This window comes from Cyprinus carpio, chromosome A12 (genome assembly GCF_018340385.1).
Source record: "Cyprinus carpio isolate SPL01 chromosome A12, ASM1834038v1, whole genome shotgun sequence".
NCBI lineage: Eukaryota > Metazoa > Chordata > Actinopteri > Cypriniformes > Cyprinidae > Cyprinus > Cyprinus carpio.
The window spans coordinates 15,235,407-15,252,327 of record NC_056583.1 but is presented as its reverse complement, the minus strand read 5'-3'; the positions used below and the strand labels follow the sequence as shown (position 1 = coordinate 15,252,327).

At 36.4% G+C, this 16,921-nt stretch overlaps 1 protein-coding gene across 1 annotated transcript in view; it reads right to left on the bottom strand.

Annotated features, from left to right (window-relative positions):
* The window catches only part of LOC109077178 (TANK-binding kinase 1-binding protein 1-like), a 47,780-nt gene extending 31,576 nt beyond the window's left edge, over window positions 1-16,204 (bottom strand). The window contains exon 1 of the mRNA XM_042767783.1: window positions 15,958-16,204. The gene's annotated coding sequence lies outside the window, so the exon portion shown is untranslated. The remainder of the gene's footprint in view (window positions 1-15,957) is intronic.
* Window positions 16,205-16,921: the final 717 nt, after the last annotated feature.

Genomic DNA, 16,921 nt, shown 5'->3' with positions numbered 1-16,921 from the left:
CAGGAAAGACCCTAAAATAACTGTAAGTGAGATCAGTAACAACCTCCAGAGGGCAGGGATTAAGGTATCACAATCTACTGTTTGCAGAAGACTTCATGATCACAAGTACAGAGGCTACACCAGAAGATGCAAACCACTCATTAGCAAGAAGAATAGGAAGGCCAGGCTGGAATTTGCCAAAAAGTAAAGAGATTAGCCTCAAAAATTCTGGGACAAAGTTTTATGGACTGATGAGACAAAGATTAACCTTTACCAAAGTGACAGAAAGGCTAAAGTTTGGAGAAAGAAAGGATCTGCTCATGATTTCAAACATACAAACTCATCTGTGAAACACAGTGGAGGTAATTTCATTGCTTGGGCTTGCATGGCTTCTTCTGGGACAAGCACATTAATCTTCATTGATGATGTAACACATGATGGCAGTTTCAAAATGAACTCAGAAGTTTACAGAAACATTTTGTCTGCCAATTTAAAGAAAGATGCAACCAAACTTATTGGGAGATCCTTCATCATGCAGCAAGATAATGACCCAAAACACACTGCCAAAACAACAAAGGAGTTCATCAGGGGCAAGAAGTGGAAGGTCTTAGACTGGCCAAGTCAATCTCCAGACTTAAACCCTATAGCACATGCCTTTTACCTGCTAAAGAGGAGACTGAAGGGGGTAACCCCCCAAAACAAACAACAACTGAAAGAGGCTGCACTGAAAGCCTGGAAAAGCATCACAAAAGAAGAATGCATTATTTGATTAAAAACTACAGTGAAAATTGTAATATTGTGAAATATTATTACACTTTAATGTAACTGTTTTCTCACCGATTTGGTGATGATTATCATCAATGTTTAACACAGTTGTACTGCCTAATATTTTTATGGAAACCTGTATTCAGAAATCTTTGATGAATAGAAAGTGTCACTTTTGACCAATTTAATTCATCCTTGCTGAATAAAAGCATAAATTCATTTAAAAATATATAACAATAAAATAAATAAATTAATAAATTGCTAGCATTTTAATTAATTTTAAGTGAGTGTTAGAAAATGGAAAAGAGGTGAAAAGAGAATGTACAAATAAATATACAATATCTGATAAGAAGAAGAAAAAAAAAAAAAAATATATATATATATATTTATATATATATATATAATATATATATATATATATATATATATATATACACAGTATTGGACGATTATGAGTGGTGTACCAATATATTGTGCAACCCATAATTTTAGAACAGCTTTTGCATCGCAAGCTTACAATGACTCGGATAGGAAGTTCTCTTGATTTTGAAATCAAGCATTTGTGTCAAAATAAAACAAGAAAAGTGTACAAACTGCTCCAAGACATGTGCTTGTTGTGAGATTTAAGAAAGAAATGTTTGCAGAGGTACAGCTCTATTCCCCCGTGTGTTGCCTTCATGCCGTTCAGTCCCCAGAGCCCACTGTCTACACCATGATCAACACTCACTCACACCAGACAGCACTGCCTCAACAACAAGGCAGGATGCAAACATGGGTAGATAACATAGAGTAAGCAGAAAAAAAGTAACATCTTCACTGTAAAATGTGTTTTGTAAGATGATATGGATATGCGTGCAGCATCACGTTGGCCATCTGACACAGTATGGAGGTGTGAGGAGATTTTACTGCACACAAAATGAGTCAGATGCTCCTTACTTAGTGAGTTATTTTTGATCACTTGCGTACCAATGTTAAAAACGTACAAAGAAGCCTTGGACCTTTTCCTGGGTTTTCTCTCGATTCTACTCTCTCTCTTTCTCTTCACCCTTCAGGGTAATCCAGAGAAACACCCACTCACACCAATACATTTGCTCAGGCATGGCTAAGCAGCATGGCCATGGGGGGAGAGATTGCTGTTCTGAAGAATGTGTGAATGTGTGTAGGTGGAAGAACATCACTTTAGAGACATTCCGACCCATTACATTAATACAAGTGTGTTCTCACCCAGGGTTCTCTCTGTGCTGATAAGGAGCTGCAGCACAATGTACTTATCTCATGTGACATTTGTGTTATGATGTAGCTGAATGAATATCGTAGTTAAAAAATATTTGGCTAAAGCTCAGCGGCCAGAAATCACCTTTTTATATGCATACATTTGGTATGATTTTATTCCTGCCCTCTACAACAAAAAGGTGCATGATGTGCCTGCATCCTATTGACAAGTGTGCTGCTCTGACACAAACATACAGCCATCCCAGTCTTGGGGAAAACAATAATTTAAGCTCAGGGATTATAACACGACTCTGACAATTTGTTAGGGCTCAAAACCCTGGCAAGAAGCAAGAGAAAACAGATAAACATGACACTCTTTTCATGGCTAGCTCACCAGACATCTATCTTCCCATCTTACTCCTATCTCACTTCCCATCTCACCTATTGTCTCGTTCTCCTCTGCACCTAATTTTGTGAACACTTACACTCTGTGCACACCTATTAAGAATTCCACAGCTCTCCTCCCTGCTTCATTACAGCAATTACCACAGGAAGTCATTTGTTACCTGGGGCCTAGATGGGACTGGCACAGACACACACACACGCTCTCTCTCACACACATATATTTCTACAGAGATATTTTCAGCACCTCATTCACAGCTCATCATTATTAAATGACAAAAAATATTTCTTTAAAGTTCTGTTCTGAATTATGTCACACCGCTGCAATTTGAGACATAATGCCAATTAATTAATACCTGAATTTATATGTAAATATGCAATCTTTGGGGTAAGATGTGTACATTTCTTCCTCATTTGCCTTGTTTTCAAAAACAACCCTTTAGGCTTCAAATGTGCTCATTATAAGGTCACTCAAATCATTATGAGATTGAAATGAACATAATTTGCTTTAATGATGTGGTGGGCATCACATTTTGTTGAAATGATGCTAATGTTCAAATCGGTCCAAGAGAGAATGGCACATACAATTTCTGAATTATTTAATAATCTGTCAAACCACCCAAAATTTAGGAACACCAGGATCTGCAGACATAGCTATTGCATAATTTCCTTCAGTCACACTTGCTCATGAAATTGGCTGGCATCCTAAACATTTACCACTAGCAGCATGCAATTACAGACAGCAGGACACATTCGTATCGGACTCCAGCCCATTTTGTCACAGGGAACCTGGCTGCTATAATGCAGATATTATGGTGCACTCACACACACACACCTGTTATTTCAGTGGGGTGTGTATGTGTGTTTTTTGGCATGGTTTGTGGCCCCTCACTTGGTGGAAGATTAGCAGTGCCTCAAGAGAAGTGTGACTGCCTGTGATTAAAAAAAATGACCACTCTGGTTCTAAAGGTATGTCTTCAAACACATACACACACAAGCAAGAATACATATGCCTACACACATATCTATGCCTCCCACACTTTATTGAGAAAAAACAGCCATAACACAAGCATGACAAAATGTAATAGGATATAAGATATGGGATGACAATGAAAGAGCAAAATCACATATTTTAAAACCAAAAACAAAATATATGTACTACACCAAACATCCTTCATTGTTTGGCACTGTATTTAAAAGATCAAATATCCTTGGACAATGAAACACAGCTATTAATAATGGCTTTAATATCAGCACAAAAACTGTCTGGCTGGAGCTTCATGGAATGGGCTTCCATGGGCTTCCGAGCAGCTGCATGCAAGCTTCACATCACCAGGTACAATGCCAGTCGTGGTGTAAAGCAGGCCTCCACTGGACTCTGGAGCAGTGAAAACGTGTTCTGTGGAGTAATGAATCACACCTCTTTGTTTGGCAGTCTGATTATACATCAAAGTAAACCAAATGTTTATGCTTGCAAGGCATGCAAATACAAATTATGTATATGCATGCAAATGATGGGTTTCCATCAAAGTATTTTAATGCAATTTTCACATTTCTGTTGAAGAAACCCGAATGTAAATACTTGATAAAGTTTTTCTGAAGTTTTGCATAAGTAAAAATGTTCATCAAAGCAATAGAAACAGTGTTTTGGGGCCATTTTTATTGTTGAGCCCTGATTAGTTACATTTGTAATGTTAAGACACTCTATCTCAGAAAATACCTAGTCATATTTTTGGTTTTCCTCACTGTTTTTAGTAACCTAGTAGCTTTAGAAAAGCTAATCTGAAAGCAAAACTTCAACATTCAGAAATGTTACTGTAATGCAATTTTTGCTGCATCTAAGTTAGAAACAGGCTCCCCGCGTGTAACTCACTATGCATTGGGCTACTGTATTAACCGTATTGATAGCAAAACGCCTCCGTTTGGAGTGAAGATTGGGCTGGCACAAGTTGACACAAGCAGCAATACAACTGAGTGGGTGTTGCAGAGGGACTGTGGTTGAGCCTCGTGGGCAAATCAGAGCATGTACACATGTATTTTTACCACACAGTGGGAGTAAGGGAGGTATCGATTCTACAACAGTCACAACTGCAAACTACAGGCTTTTTGGTGTTCATACTAGTACATGGTATTCTCATGACGTGAAACATATGACGTGTAAAAGAGTTTTTTTTGTAAGTCAATGTTATACAGTATATGTGTGTCTCACATTGAAACATAATGTTATGTAGCATGTATGTAAACAGTGTAAACCACTGAAGCCGTTAGACTGGGTTTTTAAGCAGACAAACAGATGCATGTGTGATGCATTCAGGGCAGAGAAATTAATAAAGAAGGTGAGCGAGGCACAGCGGGTGTGGGTGCTGCATCTGTAGGTGCAACTGAAGATGGATGGTAGGAAAGAAATGAAAAAAAGATTAAGCTAAATTTTACAGCTCACTATATAGTTTCCCTTTTTCTCTTCTAACTATACTGCTTTTCGTCATCCTATTCCCAGGTTTAACTTTTACTCACACTCTGTCTTTTCATCTACTGACGTCTTGACCTTTTTATCTCCATGCAGCTCTTCTTCTTCTTGAACTTATTTCCGCTTTAACTATTAGCCTCTATCTTCCTTCTATCTTTGGTATGTAACTACAAACCTACCCGTCCGCTGATATTAAATCTTCCTTGAAAAATAAAATTTTACATAAGCCACTAATTATGTACTCAGTAATTTGCTGCTCATTAAAAAGTTTTACCCCTAAAGACAAAAAATAGTGCTTTTGAAAAATCCTGTACACTCACAATATGAATGAGTCTAGGAAAATAAGTGAAAATTCTAACTCTGTGATCAGAATTTATTCCTGCACATGTACAGTAAGTACAGGCTATTTGTCTGTCTGTCTGTCTGTCTGTCTGTCTATCTTCTGTCTGTCTATCTACAGAATTAAATTAACTAAAATGCTAATTTTTAACTACACTCCAAATGTACCGTATTAATATTTCCATATGACATCACTTTTTCGTAAAATTATTGGATAATTTCCATTATAACCTGTGTGTGTGTGTGTGTGTGTGCGTGTGTGTGTGCGAGCGTGTCTGTGTGCGTGTCTATGTGTGTGTGTGTGTGTGTTTGCGTGTCTGTGTGTGTGTGTGTGTGTGTGTGTGTGTGCGTGTGTGTGTGTGTGTGTGTGTGTGTGTGTGTGTTTCTAAACTGTGTAAAGAAAAGACAATCTTTGAATGTTAGCTTGAATAACCTTGTTTGAAAGTTTTGAAAACAGTACAAATAATGTTACAAGTACAGACTCTTTTGCAAGAAATAACAATAAATCTAACTATATCTTGATTGATAAATATAACTTACAAATTTTAAATAAAATATATTGAAATTCAAAGAAATGTATATAACAAATTTTTAACTAGCAAAGCAAAGACAAACTTAAATGACAGTCTTGCTTGAAATTATTGAAAACATTTTTTTTAAAGCTTCAAACAAGATAGATCCATCCATCCATCCATCTAGACTGCAACACTGAAAAGGATGTGAGGAATGAACATGGTGGACAATAGAAAGTTAAGCTGAGAACAAATGAAGCTCATGGAAACATTATTCAAAACAAATGTAATATATTCAGTGCTGACACACATCAATAAAATGAACGCTCCCCTCTGCACACCTGGCAGCATCTCTGTGATAATGCAAATTCAATAATAGAAGTCAGCACCCTGAGCGCTGTTTCATCACATATCAACTTCAGCTAAGAGGAGGGGCAGAGGAATGAATTATCGGAAAACATTGGCTTGCCCTTGCAGAATGCACTCACTTCATATATGTGTGTGTCTGTTTTTCCACTTTATATGTTGATACATTACTGCATTACCAAAATGAAAGCTCTGAAATGTCCTTGGCAAGGACAATTAACACTTCCAGTGAATGTCTCCAAAATATTCACACTAGAAATCAGGCTTCAGAGAGTATAGAGACAAAGAGAAAAAGAGGATGAAGTGATGTAAGAAATAATAAACAATTGGCTCTGATTAAACAGCCATAAACTGGATGTTACAAAAAGGATGTTGTAGTCTCACACCCACACCAGTGAACCCTGCAGAGATGAACACATTGCAATGAATGCCTCTGAGACAATCAGAGACAGGCAGGCGGGCTCTGACGTCACACACACGCATGTGGAGCGAAGTGGTGATCAGCATGTCATTTTTATTTTTTTCTCTAAGAGAAATGAGAAATGTGAAGGAGGGGGCCTGGAGATGGCTGGTCGTGCAACACTCCAGGAAACATGAAAATCAGAAGCAAGGAGTGGAGAAGATGAAACTCATGCAGTGATTGGAGAAGTGTGAGTGGCAGCATCATGATGGCTCTCTGATTCCCACGCACAGAAAACACCATAAAAATAAGTGTGACCGCCATTTCACAATACACGCACGTGTGCATACAAACAAACAAACACCCACATATACGTAAACACATATATAGATATATATAACTTGCATATGCCAACACCAGACACTATTTTATCAGAAGAAAATGGCAAAATAACACTTTGGTGAATCAAGCTGTTGCATTCTGAAATGTTTGTTGTTATGGAATTTGCATTAAATATAAACCAACTGAGAACCCACATTTTCTTATGGAGCACAAAACAAATAAACAAACAAAAATGTTGGCTGACATGTTAAGACACCAACCACAAATAATTTTTTTATGTGCCATTTAGGGGCAGATTTATCTGAAATGTGTTGTAGGAGTCAAATGTAATTTTTAACCTCTAGATGGCTGTGTGGAGTGGGAGGATTCGGTGTCATGTGACATTTAAAGGGATACTCCACCCCAAATTGAAAATTGTGTCATTAATCACTGACCCTCTAAACCAGTAAAAGCTTCGTTTGTCTTCAGAACACAATTTAAGGTATTTTGGATGAAAACCGGGAGGTTTTTTTTTTTTTTTGACATTGTAATTTTCAATCAAAATGTCGGGATCTTCCTTTAATTAAACTGGATCTCCATTTATTTAGCATAACAATGGGGTGGGGGGGTAATATATTACACTTGGATGTAAATCACAACATGTTTCATTGAACAGTTCACACAATCACACACACAAAATAAATAAATAAATAAAATAACACAAAATACCCTAAAATTTATAAAGTCTGCCAGTCAGAATACAGCTTGCCACTTGCTTCCCAGTTTTGTGTGCAATATGCATCAGACCATGGGTTGAGGCTGAGACTACATTCAAACAATGTTGAAACAACTTACTCGAGCTCCAGTTCCAAAAAGACTCATGTGGCTGTGCTTTTTTGATCTCTCCTTACATAGTTTCTTAATATTCTCTTTGCCCTATACCACCAGAATGTTTTGAAATTATTGCTACACAGATAACCCATTACACAGATATCCCATTTCTGCAAAAACTACACATACAATCCACTGCCGTCACAAGTGGTGGATTATTGATTAATAAAGACTTCTTTTCCTGCAGTTCCGCACACAATACTATGTTATGACCTCAATATGCTTTTACCATAGTGCATGACTTAAAACTAATATATTTTGGCATTTATATCACACATGTATGGCTTTTCTGACATGGTAAACTTGCTCAGTTGCTCACCCGGTACAGCATTGCACTAGCTATACAGAGCATTTGGGTACAAGTCCTTTAAAACACTAGCCACAATAAAAGAGCTCAAAGACCAGTAGAAGTAAGTTAAAATGCAAATTCATTTTTATCTCACATTTGCTTTTGCTGACACTGACAGATGCAGACAAACAGCAACAGACATATTCATCAGGTTTTTTCGGATCAGGGAGTTACCCCTGTCGGCTTCTGTTGGCATTGGTTGCTGCTTGGTTTTGCTAATTGAACATTCTGAATCTGCATTTGGAATATCTAAGAAGTGACATTCTTTATTCTAGTGATTGTCAGCATTGGTTTGCTTCTGTCGGTGCAGTGTAAATTGGCCTCTAAACACTACAAAGCATCAAGTTTTAGTGCCACTCACCAGGCATTTCATTTCCAAACTGTGACACATACAACAATCAACATAATAAAACATTGCCAAATTATTTTTTTTTGGGGGGGGGGGGGGGGTGAAACTGCACAGACTTTTAGCGTCACTCAATGAACATTTCATTTTAAAAGTGTTATTAAATGTGTCAGAAGCAATGTAATATAATTTTTTTTTAGAAATGTCACCACATGCACATATTTCCAATGAGCCTGGGTTGCTAGTAACTCTGCTTAGATTATTTGTGACAATTCTGTGTGCTGGTGGTTGCAATATCCTTAATTTTCCCGATAACATCTTTGTCAACAATGTGCACTGCCAGAGGGGCAGTGAGGAAGGCAGAGGAAATGCTGTGGAAAAGTGGACTCTGTTATTTTTAGGGCTACCTGGGGGAATTATAGCAGTCCAGCAGCGAGAGCAATGCAAGTGGGTAACCTGGTTTTCTTTAAGAGTGAAACACGATGAGAATATTTCCAGAGCGATGTCTTGCAAACACGTGCTGTCACTGTCATCCTGCTTTTCTCTTCCTCGTTCTTTCACCTCATTCCGCTTCTGTCAATTTTCTCTCTCCTCTTATCTTGTTACTTCCTCCCTAGATTCATTTTTCACCCTAATGTGCATCTCATAAACCTGCCCTCCCTCTTCTCCCCCACATGCTCTTCTCGCTTTTTCTCGTTTATAGATACGCAGATAAATTATGTTACGCCTCCATAGTATGGCCTTGTGCTTTGTGTGGGCTACTGAAGCCATCACTTCACAGAGCAATATCACTTTCACACAGCCAATGCCAGGTGTTCTTACTGATTATTGGAAAATCAGAATCTTGGGTTTGCATGTACGACATCACAACCACAACATGGCATTATTGATTGGCAACAATGCTAAGCAACTTGGTAATACTTAGCAACTGCTTTTAAAGAACATTTTGAACCTCAAAAGCATTGGGTAGAAATGTGTCTGAATGCATTTTAAAGGTCGTGCAGGCAACAACACAATCCATACCCCCTGCAATGAAACACAAAAGCACACATAAAGGCCTGGGATGGGTCAAGATGGCCAACTAGTCACAATTAATCCATTTTAAAACACAACCATTAACATGATTAAAGTTAAAACAAAGAATTGAAGTATTTTAAATATAACATTTAATAAATACAATGATTTAAATGGGTTAAATTTAGAGACGTAATGTCATAGAGGGCACTTTAGCATTCTGTGCTTTAGCATGCTAACAATTTATTGGGTTGTTAACATGGTAAAACCTTCCTCAGAAGTTCTTTTTTATATTTATAACTTATTTTGTTCAAAATACATTTTGAAGTAGAGGGTATATATTTTTCAAGATTGATATATATTACCATTAAAAAGTTTGGGATGAGTACTTAACAGTTCCCTGATAGCACACGTACATCACAGAGATGTCTATTTGACATGATCTGCATGACATATTTTTTTGAGTGTTTGCTCATCTGCAATAGGTCTATAGGATGTTTCCTATCAGATGTCAAATAAAGATCTAATAGTCTAGATAACCCTGATTATGAAAATATGTAGTTTTTTTTTCCCTGCATATAAATATTTAGTATTTATCTGTGATATGTCATTCATAAACATCCTAAGCCAGGTTCAGATAAGGAAGCAAACAGGAGACAGCAGTTCCTTTGGGTTGTTTATGGCCAGCAATTCCCAGAAATAGACCTACATGGTATAGAGGAGAATGAAGGTCAGCACCTCTGATTCCAGTTATAAAAGATAAACAGAAATAAACAGTGGGGATGTGGAGGGAAAATGACAGAGCACAACAAACAAGGACTATCAGAGAAAGACAAAATGGGTAATAGATAACAAAGCGAGGAGAATGAAATGGAAAGAGAGGGGGAGTTGATATATCCGCAAGAACATCAGAGTTTTGAAAGGGAGAATACAAAGGGCATCTGTCTGTCCACCCAACCACATCCAGAGGTCATTCTAAAGTACTCTGAATATCCCTTGACTGGTCCTACGTGATAAATTACTACTTACAAAGCAACAGCATGGTGGAGGAACATTTGGTCGGGCTTCAATCAGATGACTGTAACCTTGCTATTGACCTGCATTCAGAGTATGTGGACACAGCATTATCGTGATATGGTGATGAATGCAAATTGTGGGAACGGCATAAGGATGGGGGCAGGATGGAGATGTCATCTTTGAAAAATAGCTCCATGTGCTTGACTCTGATATGTTAAAGTACTCACAGATGAGAAAAAATGTCTTGCTGCCAAGCAGCTGGGCCTTTGGCAATCCGGCAATCAATCAGTTTTGTCAAAAAGGCTTCAAACTGCAGAAAAAACTGCCTTACTCTTGACTAGAAGAATTTTTCTACAGGCCTGACTGGGCCAGTTCAGATTTTTAATTACTCTCCTAACAATTTTTCTGGCCTAGTCACAATTTATTACTGCTTATTACCACATTTCAAAAATAGTCATTGTCTTTGTGATATTCCAATATTTACTCACTTGCAACAAAAACAACAGCCATGCTTCGGATCGTTTCTGAGTTTCTCTTATGGATTTAGAAGTCCTCAGGAGGACTTATAAGCTGACCTGGGTTTAGGAGCTGCTTCTAGCATTAAAATGCTTTGTGAAATACACTTAGACAAAAATTGTACTAGTCCTAAGTTTTAAGAGTTGCTCTTAAATTTCTGCATTAGGAGCAACTTTTAGTCTTAAGATTTTTTTTTTTTTTTTTATGAATAAGGTCCCAGATCATTAGATGCATTCAAGTAATAAGGTTTTGTTAATTTTCTTTACTACAGTACCTTTACAGATCAGCAGGGGTCACAAGTCATTCTTGGCATTTCAAAAAAAAAAAATTATCATCTTTGTTTTAGTCAGATAGATAATGTTACCTTGGTGGCATTTGTAAATAAGATTATTTTGACAACAATGTTCAATATATCATAATAGTTTAAAATGTTTAATTTATAAGGGATAAAAAACACATGTTCAACAACAATCTGATAAGACAAGTGACAATTACATCAACTGGCTTAAAATACTCTCACATTTTGGTTGAGTTTCATTTTTCTTTTTAGTTTGTCACTTACAAACAGTTTATGAATCTGGCCAGGGTTAGAATTGCACAGTGCCAGACCATCATAGACAAGATAGCAAGAGAAGCCCTGATAACTATAAAAAGCATCTGAATACTTATTGCCAATTACTGGTCTGCACTTATAAACAGACTGCGTCTTCAAACAACCAGAGCATGTTTGTGATTCATGCAACAGCCAAAAAACTCTTGAAACCTGAAAAGAAGATCAAAAGGAACATTTTACCATCTGTTCTATACTGAGGGACCTCAGGCTGTTTAAAATAATGATAATAAAAAAGGAACATGAACAAAAAACAGGAAGAAACTACTGAATTCTCTGACAGCTTTGTGAGATCTGTCAAAAGTCTGAAGGATGGAGAAAAAGCAACACCTCACCTTGGGCTCAACAACTCATTCTATTTTAGTTTTGATCTCACCGTATCTCTCTGGCTCTTACATCAGGCTGCATGACCTGCATGGGCGTTCATGAATATTCCATCCTAATGGAGAGCTGCTTGTGAGTTGCTATGGCCCACAAGCAAAAGTTCGCCAGGCTGCAAGTACCTTACATAAATGGCTCCCAAATTATGCACAGGAGGTATGAAAGAACAGGATAAAGTAATGAAATCATATCAGTTTGGCCATGAATCATGATTATCTGTCCACGGGGTGCTGAAGTACTTGGTAAGTGTATTACAAGTGTGCATGCTGAAGTGCTTAGCTCTGTTTTGTTCATGGCTCAGCGAACTGAATACCACTGGGAAAGATCTTAAACGAGAAATGCTCCACTTTTAATGAAATCACTTTTAATTTGGTACGACTCGAAATCACCTTTGGTTCAAAACATAATTATAAGTGATCCCTTCAATCAAAATGCATTTATTTTTTCAAGTGGGTAACAACTAATTAACCTGTTTGAAGTATAAAACTAATGAAATAAAAATAAATTCAATTACTTCAAAGGCCAAAGCTATTTTCCTCACAAGACATCACTCAAAATTGCTATGAGATGCGACACATTTACAGTCAATCAGAAGATATTTCTTGTTTAAAGACCCACTGTGGTGAAATCAAGTTTTTTATGTTGTTTACATGTCTGTATGGTGTTTTTAACATGCTTAAAGACAATCCTTGTGCAAATTTATCAGACAGTACAACTGCGGACCACTGCTTTTCGTGTCAAAGACAGTCTCAAAACTGTGGTGTGAAACAGCCCTTTTCCTACCGCAACAAACATGTAATCAATCCCGTCAACTTACGGTTGGGAGCAGATTGTCCGAGCTGGTTTGATTGGGTGGAGGTGGGGACTAATTTGCATATTAATGGTTATGTGTATACTAAATTTGGTAGAGTTATAATCAAGCCATTTCAAGAACAGAAAGAAATTATTTTAATAGGGGAAAAAAGTTTCAATTGATTGATACGGCAGATTTAGAATTCAACAATCAGGTTCCGGAAGTAAAAATGCCATTCATTTTCTCCAAAGGGAAATTGATTTCTTATAAACCTTTAAAGACAGACCTACTGTGAGCTCTGAGGTCATTAATCAATTGTATTTGCTTTGGTTGAAGCCATCAGTTTGCATTATTTTAACTTATATTTTAAATAATCATGTTTAACAGTGGAGGCCCTGGTGAAAAACTACATTACCCATGCTGTAAAGAGTCACAGGGAGCAAACTGTGGCAAATGAGCGCGGGGCTCTGCCCACTCCCATGAAACACCACAAATGATGTAATAAAGTTGGTGTGCTCAAAAAAAAAAAAAAAAAAAAAAAAAAAACAACACTTAAATATTTGATTATATATATATATATATATATATATATATATATATATATATATATATATATATATATATATATATATATATATATATATATATATATATATATATATATACATGTGCATACTTTGCAATAAATTTAAAATATATTGTTTCTATATTTACAATCAACAACTTTGAATAATTTTAATATTTTCCCATTGTTTTTAATTTGATTATGTCATTCGCAATGCTTTGTTTAAGTTGTTTTACTCATTTAAGCTAATTTGTTTGGTTCATGGCTTGTAATGTTTTAATAAAGGCTTTTTTAAAATCCCTATTGGAAAAATGAATAATACTTCTAGAACCAGGGCCATGTTGCACTCTAAAGAGATGACAAAATGTACTATCACTCATTGCTTGTCATGGTCAGCTGCGACAAAAACGTATTAAAATGGCAGTGATTTTATCACGTCATGTCTGGTTAGCACTCAATGTTATGCTGTTTTATTATCAAAGGAATACAACAGAAGACAATCAGGACCTTCCTATGGGACTGTGGCTGCACTTTTAGACATTCAGACTTAAAAAGATAAAAAATTAATGGAAGATGAAAGCCACAAATTTCCTAGCTTGTCTAACACATGCAGCTCGAAAATGTGGATAGCTTTTTGTTGTTATTTAGGTCAATACTAAATTATGCCACTTGCTTGTATGAACAAGAGGAAGTGAAGGACTTCACAGTCAGGTCTGAGAGTCTTTCTAGAGGAGACACGGGTGGCTAGGCTCATCTCTCGCCACTTATAAATGACCCTCTTCAGAAATTCAGCCTTTTGCTTTTTCTTCACCAAACTGATCCTTACCTTACAAACTTCCTGTCCTGCTCATAGCTGGCTATTTTCTTATGGGTAAATAAAAAATAAAGGAAATGCAAAGTGTAGAGGACAAAACAGTGTATTTTTTCACAGCTCTGACAAAAGCCATTTCAAAACAGCATAAATCATAATTACATGTTGCAAAAATGTGCAACATGAGAAGTGCTTTGTGACTGGGAATAGCTGAGAGACTAACGTGATTCACCTCCCAACGTCAGACCCTGAAATTAGCTCCTGTAGACAGTCTCCCACCAGGAAAAAAGGCAGTGCTGCTAATTAAGTGCACAATAATCAAGTCAAGAGTCCAAACAGAAAGGAGAAAAATAAAAAGACACGGGGCAGTCCACTGTTATTTTTCTTTCTTTCTTTTCTTTCTTTCTTTTTTTATATTTCCTTTCAAGGACTTTTCAAAACATGTCATGTAGTCATCAATTTTCAACACGCAATGCAACTGGGAACACATAATGCCTGTCAGGAGATGTTTCAGACATTACAAGATTTTGGTGACTGCATTACAGTTGATAACTTTATATGCCATTAAATTATGTAATATTAGTATGCCAACATATCATTAGAAAAACCCAACAATCATAAGGAATGCCCTCCTCACCAAATTAAAAGATTCTACAAATGTAGGGTACTGTCTTTTTCTCAAATGTAACATTTTCACAATTAATATTGTTTTAACCTGCAGTCTTTAACTGGAGCATTCTTAGTACACTGTAATTTAAATAAAGATAATTTAAAAATAAATACAAATAATCTGTGTATAGAAATTAAGCTCTACCAGTTCTGAGCATGTAATTCCTGTTTAACAAAGTTAAATCTTACATTTATTATCCACGTATGAGCGAGTACTCTTTAAAAGCGGTTCGGCACCTGGAGCTGTCCAGTGCATCATTACAAATGACTGTCTGCTTAATCACATGACACGACCTACACAAGACTAAAATAATAATAATAAAAAAAAAAAAATTAAAACGTATTTTATCACTTTAACAACAGTCGTTTAAGAATTAAATGGTGTCAGTCTTGAACAAATCAGCGCTTTGAAACAATTACATTGTTTAGCCTACCTATCACTCGCCACATCGGCTCACTATAATGCGGTTGTGCAGGGACTGTTGTCCCATTACACGACACAACCAACCTGCTGATGTTTCTAATGATATACTCCTTCATGGCTAAAGTTTTCTATTTTCCCACCGTTTCCGACATATATCAATTGTAATGTATCATAAGCTTAACCTTTCCTTCGATCATTGACAAAACTGAGTGTTGGAATGTCATCTTGAACAGCATCCATCATGCATGGGTGCTCTACAGTAAGGAAAAAGTTATTTATAGTGTTGTACGGGACAAACATAATCCACTGTTCTCCCTATAGCCTGGTTATTTATTCTATTCTATAATTGAATCAGGTTATAAATCTCGTTGACCGTCTGAAACAAGTTATTAAATATAATTCCCATGGTCGTTTAATCTTAATCAGCTGTGGTTTCGTAAAAGATCATATCCATTCCAGCGCAGCGTCTTCATTTGATGATCTACTTGCAGCGGCTGAGCAATGCTGGTGTCAAACCGCAAGCGTCTTCTTTTGTTTCAAAAACTGCCTTGTATTTATTGCATTTACACACACGAATAGAGGCTAAAGACAGCTATGTGAACATATGTAAATACATATTGAACATGCAACGCTTCCCGTGTCGCCCTGCGTTGTAATTACACGGACATTTACAGCATTCTGTAAAACATGGCTGTGCGCTGTTTGCCACTGTAGAGCCCGTAATGATGTAACCCTCACTGCAATACTCCGACCATACACACCAAATCGCATAGCCTATTCCAGCAAAAATAAGGGAAAGAGCACTCACGGTGTGTCATAGATCCGTCCTTTGCTGACATGTCTTCAGTGAAGGGCCAGGCACCCCAGAAGTGCTGGTTAATTGTATGAAGCTGGAGCCCACTGCTCTTCGCTGCTGTTGTTGGTTCAGATGCTCTCAGTGAGGGAATAAGAGAGAGTATGAGCGCCACTGCTGAAGATTCAATATAAAACATCACCGACACAGCACTACATAACACTCATGTCCTGTTCAGATGGACTTTATTTCCTGGTTGTTTCGGTCCTAGAGACTCCTATGCTCTGTGGGTACCCTTATGCAAAGAAAAATGTATTTATACATATATTAACGATCAATATATTAAGCTATTTAATAGTTTAATAAATACAGAATAATGTATTATCTTCATATATTGTATAATACATAAGAAATCACCGTTTTTCATATTGAAAAATATTTGACAATATATTTACTTATCGTAATATATGTGATTTTATATTCAGTAATAAACTACAGTGTGCGTATAAACATGTACTGCAATATTATAAGCACACACACACACACACTTATTTTTCTTATATATCACACACATTTTCATATATAAAATGTTATTACAATAATGGGAGATAAAAATTAATGAATATGTGTTCAGCTTTATATAAACATGCATTAACTCATGAAAGAGAAATAAATTAATAGAATATTTCAATACAGCTATTACATGTAAAAATAAGTAGTACAGTTTTTATTTTCATTGCAATATATTTTTTAATATAGCCATACAAGGACCACGTATATAGTGCAGAATATTAAAATCTATATGCACTATATAACTGTATTATTTAATATATCGCATTATATTTTTCAGTATACTGCTATATGTTTTTGTTTCATAAGGATAACACTAATCATAATCATTATAATAGAATATATTCCTGATATTTTCCCTTTTAAAATATTATCATTATCTAATTAAACCTAGTTATATTCATAAAGC